A 19,106-nucleotide genomic window follows, 5' to 3' on the forward strand; every position below is an offset into this window, starting at 1 on the left:
GTATGCCTGCATGTGCCACCTGCCTGCCTGGAGTCCCTTCCAAGTCTGCAGTTCTACCGCAGCTTTCCCGTATGGGCCCCTCTCCCTGGCTCAGTTCTACCCCTTTGTTTGGTGGAGCCCTGGCATGAGCACCTGGAGTGCAGAGTTGTCAGCCCAGGGTTGCAAGCCAAGTGAGTCTCCACCTAGACTCAGTTCAAACAGTTTCTCAGTCAGGGCTGTTCACTGTCTTCCCACGCCTCTGGTTGTTCCAACCAAACCTTCTTGCTGACTCCCTCCGGGACTTCGCTGGTCAGTGTGCCTATGGCAGGGGGAAGCTGCCAAGCAGATTCCCAGCTAATGAGCTGGTCAGCATCTGCCCCTTTCAGGTGCGGTGCGGCAGAGGCACCGGGGCTGTGAGGCCTTGCAACTCTGCTTAGAGACCATGTGCCGAGTTTTCTGCTGTCTTTCACGCTGCTCCCACACTCCCTTCCCTGTTTGCACTATCTGAAATCCACACTCACTCACTCCTCTCCGTGTTTGTGCTCTAAGTCCTTCCGCAATGGAAGCAAGCAGACAACACTGCTACCTACTCAACTGCCGTCTTTTCTCTTCCACAATTGTCTTTTGAAATTATTAAGTAGTACATAAAAAAAGTTCAAATTAAATATTCTTGAAAAAAATACATATTTGGGAAGTGGATTTTGGTAAATATGATTTTGGAATTGTAAAAATATTATTTTATGGAAATATAACTATATATTTTCTTATTTGTATCAGAAATGATTTATATCATTTAGGAAAATCAGGCTTGAAGAGATAGGACAATACTAGATAATTTAACAATTACTATTTTAAATTTAAGGTAAAATATAGAAAGTCCAATATTAAGAAAATGAAATATCTTTATATGGAAAATACATTATCATAAATGCTAAGCAGCTCTAGGTCTGGAGCTTGTTTATGATTCAATTCTGGCTTCTGCCATTTAACAGCTCTTAACTTGAATAAGTAGAATTTAAGATATTATTTACTAATTTTTTCCCAAAATGCAAGAATATATGATACTTTCTTAATAAAGATGATTTGAGGGAAAAGTAGGATAATTCATGGAAAGATTTTAGCACATGCCTGACACATAAAAGTTTTTATGTCTCAATACAATTTATATAAATTTATTCTCCTTGTGTGTTTGTTTTGCAATATAGTACAGAATAGAAACAATAGTGAATCATAAAATTATACCATTAAGAATCAAACTATGGTTTACTAGAAAATATATATAGAACAAGTCACTTAGAGTCAATAATATCAATTCAGGTCTTATCTTTCTGCCACTTCCTTGATTTATAACTTTGGTAACACAATTACATTTCTTTTACCCTTAGTTTCCTTAAAGCTATAAAATGAGTTCATATTAATTGTCTTTCTTATATCACAATGTCATGAGAAGCAAATTAGACAAGACAAGGTTCTTCAGATTATAAACTGTAGCAGTGATTTTAATTGGTATGGTTATATTTGACAAATTTTTTAAGTTCATACTGCTAGTGCCAGTAATTCATATGTTAAGGCCAGGGTTTTATAGTTGCCCTCATAATTTCTTAATTTACTGTAGTCTACTAAAATTGAAAAAAAGGTGATCTTGACAATCAAAATAATGAAAAATAAACCTGCTGGAATTCTGGGAGCCAACACTTTAATTGTTTCTTACTTAAAATGATGCAGAAGCTCTCAAAGAGAGATCAGTTCTGCTTTAGCATGGTCTACTGTCTAAGTCTGAGGATTTCTGACAAACATTTTAATCTCACCAGGAAATGGTGCGTATGATTTACCCTGCTTTCTTTGCAGCACTGCTAATTCTAAAATTGGTATAAAATAGCACATTTTATATATATCAACCAACTTCCAAATATGATTATCCATTATCTACCATTCTAAATGATCTACCACATAATTCTCATCTATTAAATTCTTGAAACTATGATTCATTAGTGTAAATACTCATGAGTTAATTGAACTAGCTTTCTATCTTAATACATATCTAAACTAGTCACTTTGTGTTATCCTTATTGCCTGATGAATAAATTGAACCCAAATGAGTTGACTTTCAAAGTCATCTACACAGTACTTAACAGTTGATAGCTGTTAATGAATGAATTAAAGTATGTTATACAGACTCCTTGAGAACGTGTGAAGCACAAATGACCCTATAAAGCATGATACAATGAAAATAGTGTTCTGGATCTGACTGTGACAGATGTGTGAGGGGGATAGAGAGGCGACAGGGAGTCTACCACATTGTCTCATAGGTTACCTGTGGTATGAATTAACCCTCGGAAAAGACCCATTTTTTCTTTTCCTGCATCATGTTGTGCATATTTGCATTGTTGGACATACCTCCAACTGATAAATACCTACTTGCATTAGGCAATAACTTCAAAATCTAAAAAGAATGGAAACATCAGTATTCACACTTTTTTAAAGCTTCTGATTAGGATCAATCAAAAAGCACATATGAGGGAAAAAAGAAAATAAGAATTTCTCCATTTAAAATGTTAGAACCCTACATAATAATAGCATTCCAGTCACTGCAGAAAAATGATAAAACCCAAGATCTGACAACAGAAACTAATACTTGGCAATTTTTAAAAATATTTTTTAAATTTATTTTTAGAGAAAGCAAAAGGGAGGGAGAGAGGGAGAAAAACATCCATGTATGAGAGATACATTGATCAGTTGCCTCTCATTCGCACCCCGCTGGGGACTCAGCCAGCAACCCACGCATCTACCTAGACTGGGAATAGAACTGGCAATTTTTCATTTCACAGGCCAGCACTCTATCTACTAAGCCACACCAGCCAGTGTCTAATACTTGCACAAGTTAATGCAATCAATTTAAAGCTAATAATTTTAATCAGTGATTATTCTGATTAGTTAACTAATCTACTAATTATGGCAAGTTTTCCAACTTAACAAATCCCTATCTGGAAAATGACCTGGTTCTTTTGCCTACCTAATATGTATAGTGATTATGCTGATAATGTGAAAACCAGAGATAGAGGCACATTGGTAACTAAGGCATTCTTTCTCTCTCTCTCTTTCCCCTTCTCTTCCCCCCCTTTCAACACAGTCTTGGATCATTCATCATGTCTTATTCTAGCCTCTAAGTAAAGTGAAGCTAGGGCAGGTGGCTTATGGATCTCCCAACTTTAATCACTCTTCAGCATTCTGTGATGTTTGTACAAGATACGGCATTCTACAGTACAGATTTGGGAAGATAGAGATGGGTCTTAGTTGTTGTCAGTGTAAATTTTAAGGCTCTAAAACTTCTGATTTTTTTTTCCTTTCTGTATTCAGTTTCCCTTGTTCTTTTCATGGTAGCATAACCTGCTGGTCATTGTTGTGTTCACTTTTTAAATCACAGTAAGATCTCCAAAGACTTGTTTTACATCTGTTGAGTTCATTCTATTTAGAATAATGTAATGCTGCCTCCTTAGCTTTGTATATTTACTAACTACAGGTCCATAATATCATATGCCTCTATATTTCTACCAATTTATATGTATAATTACTTACTTGGGAAGAAAATATAAAATAGGAAATTATAGTCTTATTTTATTGGTGATAATTGTTCTGTCAACAGAAGATTTGTGTGTAGTCTTTTCCATATCATTACTTCTTTTCCATAAATCTTTAAAAGATGCTATTGAACATAAAGGGGAAAGGTCATTCAAGTTCAAAACCAAGCAAACCCACTTTAAAACATCCCAAACTTCAATAATATTAAAAATTATTTATTATTTTTAGTAAAAATTAAGTTGAGGCAAGTTTGAAACAATCTTTTTCAAATATTGCCTATTATAGTAAACTAAAAATTATGAATTTGTTACATATCTAATATTTTCTCCTTGTGTTTTCCCCAATTCAATCAACTCTATGCTATAGCTACTGGAAGTCTAGCACATGTCAGCTAAAATAAAGATGGCCTGGAACCTGAATTATTTTCTCTGAAGGAAATTAAGGTTGTTTGGGAAAATAGATTCAAAAGTAAAAGTATGAGTGGGAGGAAACATCAAGTCTGTTTGTGTGTTTGTGTGTGTGTTCATAGTACTGCATGACTTTTAAGGAAATTTATAAGTTGTCCCCTGCTTTCCCAATGTATTAATAAAATGAGAAAACATAATTTCTTTTTCTTTTTTCCTTTTCTTTATTTTTTATTGTTTATACTATTACAGTTGTCATTACCTTTTCCACCTTTCCCTCCTTTACTACCTCCATCCAACCCCTAATTCCCCCCTCCCTGAGGCTAGCACCACACCGTTGTCCATGTTCACGGATCATGCATATATGCTCTTTGGCTAATCCCTTTACTTTTCTTCCAGTTCCCCATTCTCCTCCCCTCCAATGGCTGTCAGTCTGTTCTATATTTCCATGCCTCTGTTTCTATTTTGTTCATTAGTTTATTTTGTTCATTAGATTTTTCTTATAGGTGAGATTGTATGGTATTTGTCTTTTTCTGACTGGCTTATTTCTCTTAGCCTAATGTTCTCCAGGTCCATCCATGCTGTTGCAAAAGGTAAGAGTTCCTTCTTTTTTACTGCCATGTAATACTCTACTGTGTAAATGTATCACAGCTTTTTTATCCACTCATGTACTGATGGGCAGTTGGGCTGTCAGAAACATAATTGAAAACAAGTGCATTGGGGGAAAAATTATCTTAAAACACACTCAGCTCCTTTAAAGAATTGATTTTGGGAACTCTAATTTTATCCAGTAAGCAGTCCCATCCTAGATAATATTGAATAAACATAAGAAAGTAATAATTAGAAAATTATGTGTTGCAATAGTATGATTATCTGTTATTTAAAATAGGTCTTCCTTGGGCAACCCGATAATTGTCCCATTTACTACAGGATATGTAGTTTAGATAAAGCATTGATGGCTACTCAAAGCTGAGAAAGGGTGTCTTAATGACTTAATTTCAGAGAAGATTTCAAAGTTCATATTTCCTCACTATTTTTTTTTTAGATGAGAGGACATTTTATTATTATTTTACTATATAACATAGTAGTGAATATACTTGATTTTCTCAAATGGCAAATGAGACACAGGAAAATATTTTTCTTTGATTACTGCAAACCTCAATATCATCTGTCTTCTAGAAGGTTCAATTTCATACGACATCTATGGTACTGTCCACAAGGATACCATCGGTGCTTAGTATTAAAGAACATTTTGCTAAGTTGTTTTATCATAGGTCCTTGTTCAAAGTGTTCATCTTTTTCTTCTAATCTGGTTTTCAGTACTTGATCTAGTGTTTCTTCATAATTGTGCACAAGATCTGGCCGACGGATAGGATTTGTTTGTTCATATGGAATGTCCACAGAAGAATGGTAGCAAGCTATAGTCCTGCCATCATATGTCAAAACAAGCTCTACTTTGCAATTATAATCATCTAGCCAACCACAGCACTTGCTTTTTAGGTTATGAGGTCAGAAAAATTGTGAGAGAAAACACGGATATAGATCTTTTAAAAGTCACCTGCCAAAAATACTTTCACAGCGCAGCTCTCAGTCATGTTCTTCAGGCCAATAACATATGTGCCTATATTAGCCAGGGACCATCTTTGTCTTATAGCAAGGTTATGGTTGGTCATTAACGCCAGGAGTGTACGTGTTGTTCAGCACATTTCTGCCACCAGATGAATGGCGTCTCAGATTCGTTTGATGCTTTTTCTTCATGTTCTCTAAGGTATATATGCCCATAAAATTATCTAGCACCTTGGGGGAAATTTTTTGTCAGAGATACAGAGAACTTTTGAATACTTTATTTGGGCCATACTTTTCCAGTGCCTCCCTTCCCCTGCCTGTTCTGATTGACAGACTCAACTCACTATTGAGCAACCTACCTAAGATATCACCTACATTCTGAAGTCTGCCCATTCAAGTACAGCAAGTCCCTTAATATTCTATGTTCTGATAAAACTTTATGATTAATATTGATTAATACTATCACAGCTATTTCAAGTCTACTATGGTCATTCAACACATAGTGATTTAACAGCTATAATAATAATACTTAATAATATTAATTGTTTATTGAAAAAAACTGTCATATGTAAAGTGTTACAATGAGTGATTTTTAAGTATTATTTCTTTTAATTATCCCAAAATCCTTTTAAGTATTACTACTTCCATTCAACAGAGAACTATATTATTTTCCTATTTTAATTAGATGGCAGAATTGATTTTTTATGTAGATCTGCTGGACATGTAGCTATATAATTTTTCCTGTCTTTTTATTAATTCCCAGTGATTGGTTCAGAAATTACTGTTATTAAAGAACAGTCCTTGCACCCAGAGAACCCACATGATAATAATGGAGATTAATTATGAAAAATATAACTAAAATACAATGTAAAGTCAATACATGCCCTGCTCTTTATTGACACGGTTTTGTTGGGTCTTATTGTTTTCATCATTTCGGCTTTCTTAGAGAGGATGTTAAATACGTTGTTGAATGAATGAATAAGTGCTACTATATGCTACTAAATCACATTTTGTCACAACAGAGTCTAACAGAACACCATTCTGGATTACACAAAATGCAACTGCATGTGATGCCGGCAAAAGCCTGGGGCCTGATTTAGGAGACACATACTCAATATCAAGAAAAGGGTGTAACACAAGAACAAAGCGTTTGGCTGAAGCTCAGTACATTTCTGGTCCACAGCCAGGATCCAACTTTAATTTTATCAATTAATTCTCCTAAAATTTGATAACAGAATGAAGTTTATTCCCAAGTTGCATAGTTGACATAAACTCTGAGCCTCTATTTTTATATTGGTAAGAAGAGAAATGATGTCAGCCTTCTATGTAAGTTATATCAATGAAATCATATGTATGAAATACTACAGCTCTAGGCACATAGTTAGTGTATAATAAATGTTTATTTACATGTAATGGGATTTAACAGATCTTTCCTTTACAGCCTAACAATCTCTACAAAGTAAATCCAGAATGGTAAAAGAAGCTACAACTTTTTAAAGCAGATGCAAAATGTTGTACTACAGCTTTCTCTCTTGGATTCAGCAGGGTTTTTCATAACAACTTACACTAGTAAAAGACAGACCAGCATACTAGTTAAGAGCTCAGATGCTGAGTTAGATAGCTCTTTTAAAAAACATAATCCCAGCTCTGTCAATTACTACTTCATGACCTTCAATATATTACTTAAGTGCTTATATGCCTCAGTTCCTCCATTTATATAAAAGGAGCTTCATAGAGGTACTGGACATGCCTGGTCTGTTATATTAAACGAATGAAACAGGGAAGGGGTTTAAACAGCACTGACATGTAGTCAACACCTTAAAAACACGAGACTAATGAATGGACATCGCCTTAAAAAGGGGAAGCCGCATGTCATCATAGATTCATGCTCTGAAGTTTAAATTATTTTACTTGACTCGTTTTAAAGTTCAACCTGTGGCAAAGGAGTCACTAAGACACAGAGGAATTATATTAATGGAAGGGATTTCAGGAACTTAATGTGAAAGCTCAGCAGTTTCCCTTTAATTGAATGTCTATAATGATTAAATGCCAACATGAAAAAAAAAAAGACTCTTTTTGTCATAGAGACCACCAAAGATGGGCATTTTATTTTAAAAAAAAAAGAATTAAAGAAGATGTGATATTTAGGTTGAATCTTGAAGAAATGCTAGAAATTTTCTCAACCAAGGATTCCTGGTGATGTTGTATGTTTGCATGTCTTATGCCCAGCAGAAACAGCTGGCTGACAGGGCAGTAAGGGCTGAATTCCAGCCCTTAACTGATCTGAACACAAACCTAGAAGCATTTTGTGAATTCCCTTGGGGAGCGAGCCTAACTCCAAGTTTGCTCAGTCAATTGATTGCCCTTGGGGGAATAGGGGAATGCTGATACACCATTATAATTGGACTTTGACATTAATTAGAATGGGAAACTGGGTGCTTTATACTGCTTATTGCAACACAGTGCAATAAGTGAAGTGATTGTCAGGAGACAATATGAAGTTAACACCACTTTTTCCTTGTCCCTATTGAAATTATTGAAGTAAGAAAATAAGAGAAAACATAAAAATCACTTACAAAGCTTGAGAAAATATCTTGAAAACTATAAGAATTTCTAAATGACAAAGGGCAGATGAGAAAAAATGATGGAATAGGCTGAGTGCCTCACTCACTGTTTATGCAAGTTAGAGAAAAGTGCCTCTATAGAGGGGTGGGCAAAAGTAGGTTTACGGTTGTTCATATGGACAATAGTACAATAGTTAATAAATGATAATACAAACATTCTGTGTTTCACATACTCACCACTGTAATCCTCCTTTTCCCGCCTCTTTATAATAAAACTGGCTAAGATAAACCACCAAAAATTTCTGATTAGAATCAATAGCCTAATCAAAAAGGAAGGTAATGAGGAAGTAGGGTAAGGAGTTATGCTGACACAGCTAACTAAAGTTATAAAGCATCTCTTAAAAATCAGGTGGAATGCTGGAAAAACAAACAAACAAACAAAAAGAGCAATTAGTTAGAAGATAAGAATAAGCATTTCTCCAGAATTCATAGGAAGAATAAGAAAGTAAACATTACAGGAAAGAAATAGAGAAGAGTTAGGATGATTCACTTTAAAATGCACACATATATAAAACAGGATTTTCAAAAGAATGAAGAAAACAGAAATTGGAGGAGTGATAATCCATACATGATGCCCCCAGAATACAACAAGGATGCCAGCCTGTTAAACCAAGCACACCATTGTCCAGGGACAGTCACCTGACCTGGACTCTGCAAGATCCTTCCCCATGTGGGAAGGTCACCCTCCCCCCCCATACCCCCACTATTATTAGGTATTTCTGGACCCAAGGGTAGGTAGGACAATGACCATGTCCAGCTTGAAGCAGCTAGAGGATCATGAGACCTTTGCCCATTGTCCTTTGTAAGATTACAAAATGTCTTAAGTCTGAGAGGGGTGAATTGTTATTTTTTAATGTTATAATTAATTAATTAATTATTTTTTTTAAAAAGACTAATATAGGAAAGGGTAAAGCCAGGGAACTTACATGCATGACCCATGGACATGAACAAAGTGGGGTGGGATTGCTGGGGGAAGGGGGTACTGGGCAGAGGGGAGCAAAGGGGAAAAATTGGCACTATTGTAACAATATAATCAATAAAGCATGTTTAAAAAAAAAGAAGAGAGATTATCTCTCATTCCAAAAATAGCCTCAAACTTAATGAAAAAAGCTATATAATTGGAAATATAGACATATACTAATCTTGAATGTCAACACTAAAAAGAGAACTAATGATAAAAATTATATTTTTAAGTATCACAAGATAAATTTAAAATAGAATAAAAATTGGAATACAGGGCATCAATGTGTAGGGAAGATAAATGTATACATTTATAAAGAGTTCTTATAGTGCTCACTTTGGCAGCACATACACTAAAATTAGAACGATAATTGGAACAATACAGAGAAGATTAGCATGGCCTCTGCACAAGAATGACATGCAAATTCGTGAAGCGTTCCATATTTTTATATTAGAAGGACAAGGGTTTTCCTTCACACTGTATACTTTTCTCCGTATCTGATCCCTCCAGAGTTTGGCATTCTAAAAAAGTAAGTAATAACATAAGGTTCTTTGCATAAAACTAATAAGACCAGTTGATAATACAGGTTTGGTTTTTTTTTTTACCAAGACTTTGACTAGAATGTCATGCTTAAAGGAAACAGCTTGAAGCAGCTAGAGGAGCTCGAGACGTTCGCCCACTGTCCTTTATAAGATTATAAAGAGTCTTAAGTCTGAGAGGGAAGAATTGTTATTTTTTATTGTTGAAATAATTAATTAATTAATTAAAAGAAAAGAAGAAGAATATATGAAAGGGTGAAGTGGGAGAGCTTGTATGTACAACCCATGGGCATGGACTTGGTGGGGGTGATTGTTGGGGGTGGGGGGTGCTGGGCAGAGGGGAGCAAAGGGGAAAATATTGGAACTATTGTAACAATATAATCAATAAATATACTTAAAAATAGTTCTTATAAATTAATACGTTTTATTAATACTTTATAAATAATATTTATTTTTATATATGTATACTAAAAGTGAAATATGGATAAGAAATACAAAGAGGCTTTTATTTTGTTTGTGTGTTTTTGTTTAGAAATATAGACTGGTTTATTTGTATATAATCTGTTGTGGAACTAGCCCAAATTTTAAATTTTGATATACAATTATTGTTTCTTAAAGAATTCTACTTATAAAGTACAATATAAAAGGAACATTTAACATCCAGAAACTTTGGATGACTGTTTCAGTTTGGTTCTTAACACTTCAGTTTTTGTTTGTTTTAATTGAGATATAATTAACATATTATAAAAGTTACTCTTTTGAAGAGTACAGCTCAGTAATTTTCAGTATATTCACAGTCTTTAATTTCAGAATATTTTAATTAGTCGAATAGGAAATTGTAAATCTGTTAGCATTCATTCTTCATTCCCTTTGTCTCCCAGATCTTGGCAACCACTATCTACTCTCTGTCTCCATAAATTTGCCTATTCTGGACACTTTATTTAGCTAAAATCAAATAATATATGAACTTTTTTTATCTGGCTTCTTTTAATAGTGTAATGAACTCAAGCGTGTATTTCGTAGCATATATCAGTACTGCATTTCTTTTTATGGCTGAATAATATTCCAAATGCATGACTACACTATATTTTGTTTTTCTATTATACAAATGATGGACATTTGGGTTATTTCCACTTTTGCCTATTATTCAAAATACTGTTAACATACATGCCCATTTTAAATTTAATCATTTGTATTTGTTACAAAGTTGACTGAGTCGTATATATGTTTTGGATATCAGTCAGTTATCTAATATATGGCTTGTAAAATTTTCTTCCATTCTCTAGGTTATCTTTTCATGTTGTTGTTTCTTTTGCTGTTCAGAAGCTTATGTAATTCCTTTAGTTGATTTTTGCTTTCGTTGTCTGTGCTTCTCAGGTCATGTTCAAAAGGTCATTGCCAACACCAATACTGATGAGTTTCTACCTTATGTTTTCTTCTAGAAGTTTAAGGAATAGTTCTTCTGTTTAAATATGATCCATTTCAAGTTAACTTTTCAGAGTGGTCTGTGATATGGGTCCAATTTCATTGTTCTCCATGTGTTTCTCCAGTTTTTTCAGAACAATTTGTTGAAGAGCCTATTCTTTCAACACTGGGGTTCTTTGCTCTCTCGTTGAAGAGTAGTTGATCTCATATAATAGGATTTAATTCTGGGTTTGCTTTCTCTTCTAATGGCCAATGTGTCTATTTTTGTGCCGACAAAAACCTGCTGAGATTCTGATAGCATTGTTTGAAATACAGAAGTGTGTTACCTCTGACTTTGTTCTTTTCTCTCAAGATTCCTCTTGTTATTCGAGATATTTTGTGGTTTCAAACAAATTTTAGGGTCATTTCTTCTATTTCTGCTAAGAATGTTTTTTTGGTTAGTCTATTATTTATCCCAACCCTCTACCATTCCCCCAGGAAGTTGCAAGGTTTAAAGCAATTGCCTGTAAATGTTTTTGAGTACAGTCCTTGGAAGAAGCTTTTAGCCATGACAAACCAAAGTCAAGTAAAATAAAGATAAACTTTATGACTAGAGACTCTAGATAACCACCAAATAAATATTAACTAATAATAATTCTTTGGGAATGAAGCTTTGAAAGAGGTCCTGCTATTTTCTGCTCCTTTCAATTCCTGAAATGCAGGTTGTTTTATTTTTATCAAGATTACTATCCAGTTTAAAATCAGGGGGTGGAGCTAAGAAAAGATAAAATACCACAAAATTCTGTTACTAATGAGAGTCAGCCTTCTAAAATAAACAAATAAACAAACAAATAAATAAATATTTCATGAGTTGCTGTAAACCTTTGGTTAACTTCAAGAGTCAAAATTTTTTCTTTGAACAATTTATGCCAGTTTTTGAGTTGATTTTATGAAGAGACAGATTTTCTGAGGTCCTTACTCTGTCATTTTCAATGATGTCCCTTACATAGAATATTAGCCCTCAGCACTGTTCTCCATCCCAGTTACACAGAATATTTTTAAGGTAAAATATAAACAACCAAACTACATTTTAAAAATATTGAACCTTTCTACTATGCAGAAAAGGAAACTAAAAATAATATTGTTTATTACTAAAATTTTAGCAAGTGGTGTTTATTTAATTCATTTTCCTATTTTTAATTTCTAATTTTTGTACAAAACTATACAACTTCATCGATTTAAAAATTAGTAACAAATAATGTTAAAGAACGGTTTTAAAATGCAATGACTATATTCTTTTAGAATCTTGTAGTTTTAATCATAACCAAAGCTTGGGGGTTATTTTTTGTACATACCTGACATTTTCTTCTTTTTTACTCCAGAAGTTATATATTCTCTGGGAATAGTACACACAGATAAATATAGTATTTTAATAGATATTTTACAAAAGGCTTTGAGATCCATAACTTCAAGATCAAAATAAACCATCAACATCTTCACAAAGAATGTAAAGATGACAAAATAAAATCCCACTGTGAAACTTAGAATCTACATATTTCTCTCCTTCTCTTTCTCCTTTCCCCTCTCTCTAAAAATAAAACAAACAAACAAATTAATAAATTATTTTTTTAAATCTACGTAATTGTTGTATAAGTTGAACTTTGATTTTTTAGGGGATCAGAATTTTCCATCAATGAAATTTTTCTAACTGAAATTGTTATTAATACATTTCTCTATTGCAATGTTTTCTAGAGACCTACAAATGCCCATTAAATTTCTAATTGTATTATTTTAATATAATTCAATATTACAAAAACTGAAAATTTACAAATGATGCAAAGATAGCTGTCTAGTATTTTAAATACTCATTTAACTATTCTGCTCCAACCCTAAATATCTTAAGTGTCATAGAGTGTACTAGAATGTTTCTCCTGAATTCTCTTCAACACACTGAAGAAGGTAAATATGCAATCAGTTACAATTCTGGTCTACAGTGTCCCAAAAAGACAAGCAGAGATTTATTCCTACAATGGAGCTAAGCCCTCAAAAGATTTTTAAAAATTTCAAGTTATAACCTATAAAAATTATGAACAGATAAAGCAAATACAAAGTTAATTGTTTTTTACTGTTTAGTAACAATCTACTGAAAGATTTATTTCCCTTCCTGGGTAAGTATGCACTATAGACTCCTGGAAACAGTAAAAATCAAAAATTCTATATTGTATTTGTTGTTCATAAACAAAAATATTTAAAGCGGATCCAAAATTTAGCATCTGTAAAGAAAAACTAAGTAAACTAGAGTCCAAACTTTCCATATGTATCACCTAAACTACAACCCAGGCATCATTAAGCTGGATGGTAGTACAAAATATGAGAACTGTCAGGCACTTGAAATTTTGACTTGGTAGCAATTTCTCATTAAAGTTTATTTCACAAAACTATCAAATTGTTTTTCTGTTCTACCTAACTCCTCAAAAATTGTAACATAACTGTCTAATAGAAAAATACACATTATTAATATTATATAAAACTATTATGTAATATATAAAGTATATATTATATAAACATATAATAACATATCATGTATATAATGTACATATGAATATATATATACACACACACACACACACTCACACACACACACACACACACACACACATGAAATCTTCTATCTGGACAACTCAGAGTTGTAAGAATTCTATTAAAGATTCAAACTTTTGCATTCCCTGCTGTCAAGTTAAAAAGATCAGACTGGTTACTAATGGCTCCTGTCAACAACATAATGATAGAAGAAAATTAAATCTATTTACAATGTTGATTATATTTAAAACTTATAGGTTCATTTCTTCTAAATGAGTGAGTGTTCTTTATGTGAATACCCAGGTGACTTATTTTTCCATAGTTATAACTTAATTATTCACTAATTTTTAATAATTATAACTGAGGTATTATTTCCTCACATGAACACAAAAAACAAATACATGAATATAAAACAAAATATGTTTGATTTTAAAGAGATACATTCAAAAATTTAGGGCATTATTCTTTTAAATTTTTATTAAATTCACTTTTATTAAATGATATTGACTAATAAGATTATATAGGTTTCAAGCATATAATTCTATAATACATCATCTGTATATTGCAATGTGTGTTTGGGATTCAAACATCCCACATGGCTCATCCAAGACTGTCTTATCAACTCTCTCCACAATCTCTAAAGTTTATGTGATTTTACTCAGCTAGCCAACTATTTGTGTTTAGCAGATTGCAACAGAAGGCTTTGGAAGATGATAGTTTGTTAGGACTAACAGTTTTGGTGGTTTGCAATAAAAATTATAGAGGAGTGACAAGAAATTATGTCACAACTACTTTGGTTTAAATTTCATTATATAACTATTTCACAACATTATATATTCATCCTAAATATAGAACTTAACATATGTTTAGTATATAAAATATAAGAAGTATAAATTATTTTACTGAAAATTTGATAATACAGAAATGCAGAAGGAAGGAGAAATATAATCCTTAAAAAGATTATATAGATCTTTGCACCCCAAAGTGTGGTGCTCAGTTCAGTTACCACAGCATCAACTGGGAGACTGTTCAACACATGGATTATTGGTCTATATCTCAGACAGCGAAATCAGAATCTGTTTTTAAACAAGACTCCCAGGTGATTCATGACACATTGTGGTTTGAGAAACACTGACATAGAGGCAACCACTGTTGAAATTTTGGTGAGAACACAGTGTTTTCTCTTCCCCACCATATTACAGTTTACATATTTGTAACATTTTATGATACTATATTAAAAATATTTATAGCATTAAAAGTTATTGATATTATTTTCTTATTTTATTATTAAATATGACATAGCTACTGTGAAAAACATAAGCAAAAGAAGGCAGAAATTGAGAACTACGCAATTCTTATCACCTAGTATAAAATCCTGGTGCATATTGTACCAGTTATATAAATATATCGATTGATATATTATTGCATATTACACAGAAAATATAAATTTTTATAGTGTACATAGTCTTGTAACATGCTTATTTTAATGGCAATTTTATTGTTATTAATATTTTATTTCTATGATATAGTATCTCCTATGAAACATGTTACTGATATTATGTTTCTTAAATCATGAGTGTTTTTTATTATTTCCTTAATGTTGAATCTGAAGGTATAAATATCAGTCTTTTTTTACACCAAAATGTATCCATTATTATTTTTTAATTGATCAAATGCATTGTAAAAGAAGGGTATAAAAGAGTGACTGTGTATTACTATGGAAAATATAATACTAATTCTAGTTTCATGTTACAAGAGAAGACTGATTTCTTTTCCTTTATAGATATTTATTCTTTCTTGCTTGGGTATTTGTATATTTTTTATAATAATTAAAATTTTGTATGGCTAAATATGTACTTTTTAAAAGAGTTTTTCTAGGAATTTCATAAATGCTTTTTTATTTATATAGTCCAATTGTTTTTCAGTTGAGGGCCTTTTATTGAATATATATAATTTTACCATTTATATTTTTGAGAAATGCATCCTTAATTAGCTCTACATTATTTTTCTCATTATTTACATTTGTACTTTTCTTCTGCATAAACACTTACAAGTTTGCCCTTTAATACTGCACAGTGTTTATTTATGCTTCATTGTGCTCAAAGCAAATTTGAAATGATTTCATTGTACCAAATTCATCTTTATCTGTTTCTACTTTAATTGTATTCCATTGTCCTTTTATCTCAACCTTTATATTGTCCTCATAGACAATCTATTTCTAACCAACCTTTGCTAAGTGTGGGCTCATGGATTGCATTTGTCTATACAACCTCTGTCCTTGAGTCTGGTTGACAAGGATCTTCAAATTTGCAGCTAGGAAAATGCATTTTTGTCCACAGGCCCTTGTGTACTTCCCATTGTTGACACTGACTTTATCATGTGGAAATTATTAGTAATAAAATGTCATTTTCTTTTTCCCATAATGTTTGGGATTATAAAAACTCAAGGATAAATATTTAGCATTCCTAGATACGTTACTCTTGTTATTAAGCCTATTGCATGCTATTTTGGTGACTGAATTTCCAAGATTTCACTTATTGTCCTACCCAATTGATACGTCTCATCTATATATCTCAATCTGGATGGATGGATTTATGGCTGTGGATTACAGTCAGTCAGCAGAAGTGGAAAGAGAAGTCCTGATTTGGAACAGAAGGAAGGAGGGCTGTTTTAGAAATTAGCCCTCAACATTAGAGGGATAGCAGATCATTTGTTACAAATCTTCACTTTTTCCCACTTAGGTGGTTAAACAGAGAATAGATTTTCCTATAATTCCTGATTGGTATTGCAAAGGTGCACCAGCATTTGATTTAATCAAATAAATTTCATCAAGTATGGTTTAAAGGAAAACAGGATTCACAGGAGAAGTTTGACTTAAGTTTGACTTCATTTAGGACCTTACAAGATTTTGCTGTTTTCTATGTTTTATCAAGTATTTCAGTGGAAATATAGATGACAACATTCCAGACTACTGGCTAGTTGTCGATTTAAACCAGAAACTATCTCTAGATCATGGTAGCCAGATCAGAATACCTGGCATCAGTGACAGGAGGAAGAATTTTCATTCTTGCATGAAAATTAAAAATTTATTCATTTGTTTAGTTTACTATCAGTAGTATTTTCCTACAAGTAGAGAGTAGGTGAGATGTCCCTTCTAATATATAATAAATCTGAAGTTGAAAAAGACTAACAGGAGGTGTAGATCAAATATCATTCAGAAACTTATCTGGAGATTGAGTTTTGAAGGAATATTGTTTTTAAAAAAGGTGGCTTGCTTACTATTTTTTCTACTTGTAAAAATTAGCCTTAGTCATAAATAAACCCATTTCTCTGTCAGTCTGTTCATTAGTCTTAGTAAGCAAATCTGCAGTTAAATTGTTTTAAATTTCTTCAGACTATGTAGAGTTGTGGGTTTATATTTAGTGTTTATTTCACAAAAAATTGTGACAATGTTTCACAGAGATTGCAAGGATATAGCTATGGTGGCAGTAATACTAAATGCTACTTAAGATTTCTTTATAAACTTATCAAGTTGTATATTGTTCTTTCATATATGTAAGTAGGATTCAAATGTTAAAATAAGAATCATGATTTTAAACTTATTTTCAAATTTATTTTAAATGAATGGAGTGTATGAGGAGCTAAGTTGGGTTCTCTAAGAGTCATTCTGAAGCTGGATGTAGATTCCTTCCCAAAAACTATTTCTAATTATTGCTAGTTGTTTTTGTTGTTGTTGTTGTTTGTTTGTTTGTTTTTTAGCAGTAGGTTGAGACTTCTGACATTACATGAAGTAAAAAGGCATTTTTGTTCTCTCAGAGCCATTCTTGGAAGACAAAGATACTGAAGCTAGGGACAACATTAATTAGAAGCACATATGACATAAATGTCTTGTCACTGAGTTACAATTCTTAGCAGAACTCACACAGTCCTTGCAAGATAGAAAAATTCCTTCAGTGTTTGGGTTTAACTTGAGGGGTTAACTACTCTAATTTGTAATGATACATATTATGCACAGGCTGTAATGCATTTGCATATTTTAAATACTTTAAAGAATATTTCACCAAATAAATCCCTGATGAAATGTAATTTAATTCACAAGTTGAAAAATGGGATAACAGTTTCAGACTCCATCACTCTCCTAATGTTTGAAGTATACACATAGAAGAAAACAAGCAGTGCATACAAAACTGATATTATAGTAACAACTGTCCATGATAATGAGAAGGATGCATTGCATTGTTTTTGCTTATTTGTAACAAATGAGCATGCATATCTTCTTGTACTTCTTGGAATAGTATTACAACTTTTTGCTATATTCAGTTGAAGCCTGTGTAATGTCAGTGAACCAGTGCCCTTTTGCTTTGTGGGACAATGCCCAACCAACTGAGCCACATTGGTCAAGGCCTAAAGAGTAATTGTCTTTTGTTAGTATTTTCTTTTCATAATTAATTTCTTCTAAAATATCAACGACAATAACAAAAAAGAAAATACATTATTCTTATTGAAAAATATACATATTCTAGTGTACTGTTCTGTGGAACCACAGATTGCAAATGACAGAGGGACTAGCAATAAAGTGAAATAATATAATAATAATGTATGAGCTGGCCTCATTCTTTATTATAAACTATATATTTTTTCTAATCGATATTTTATTAACTTAGCAAGTCAGAATGTCTTTTGTATAGATGATCGGTCAAAATATATTGTAGAACAATTGACATTATTTTGGAAAGCTAGTTATCTTTAGGGACTTAGGGAAAAATTAGATTAGCTGATCCACAAAAATACAGTGGCAAACCTTGTAAAACAACCAAAGGTTGTGGAAAACATGTTCAGGCTTCTGTTAAAATTGCCTCTAATTAGAGAAAATAATTTTAACTGCTTTAAGTATGATTGACATAAAAAAGCTAGAGATATTCAATGTATACAACTTGCTATGTTTGTAGGTAAGTATAAACCTGTGACACCATCATCACTATCAATGATGTTACCTCCAAAAGTTTCCTTTCCACCTCCCCTGATTTTTGATAAGATTTACACTCAGCAAATTTTTAAGTGTGGCTTATAGTGTTGCTATTCATAGGCCCTATGTTAACAGTAGAGCTGTAGAACTTGTTTATTTGGCATAACTGAAACTGTGTACCATTTGATCAGCACCTTCTCCATCTCCCCCTCCCAAGTCCCTGGCAATCACCACTCTCTACTTGTGTGTTCAACTATTTTGGAGTCCACATATAAGGGAGTTCACACAATATTTGTCTTTCTGTGTTAGGTTTATTTCACTTAGCATAGTAACCTCCAGATCCATCAATGTTGTCAGATATAGCAGATTTTCCTTCTTTCGTAAAGCTGAATAATGTTCCAGTGCATGGATGTAACTGATATTTTTTACCCATTCATCTATCAATGGGCAGTTTGGTCATTTTCATATCTTGAATATTGTCAGTAATGCTGTAGTAAACATGGG

General features: G+C 32.7%; 1 protein-coding gene and 1 non-coding gene across 2 annotated transcripts in view; one reads left to right on the top strand and one right to left on the bottom strand.

The window, feature by feature from the left end:
• Positions 1 to 19,106, bottom strand: part of LRRTM4 (leucine rich repeat transmembrane neuronal 4) — an 805,389-nt gene that overhangs the window by 346,373 nt on the left and 439,910 nt on the right. The gene's annotated exons all lie outside the window — the stretch shown is intronic.
• On the top strand, positions 9,450 to 9,560 carry LOC150006288 (U6 spliceosomal RNA). The gene has a single exon (XR_016512056.1). It is a non-coding gene; the product is annotated as a U6 spliceosomal RNA (small nuclear RNA).

Source organism: Furipterus horrens, unplaced genomic scaffold (genome assembly GCF_987537825.1).
Source record: "Furipterus horrens unplaced genomic scaffold, mFurHor1.1.pri manual_scaffold_6, whole genome shotgun sequence".
Taxonomy (NCBI): Eukaryota; Metazoa; Chordata; class Mammalia; order Chiroptera; family Furipteridae; genus Furipterus; species Furipterus horrens.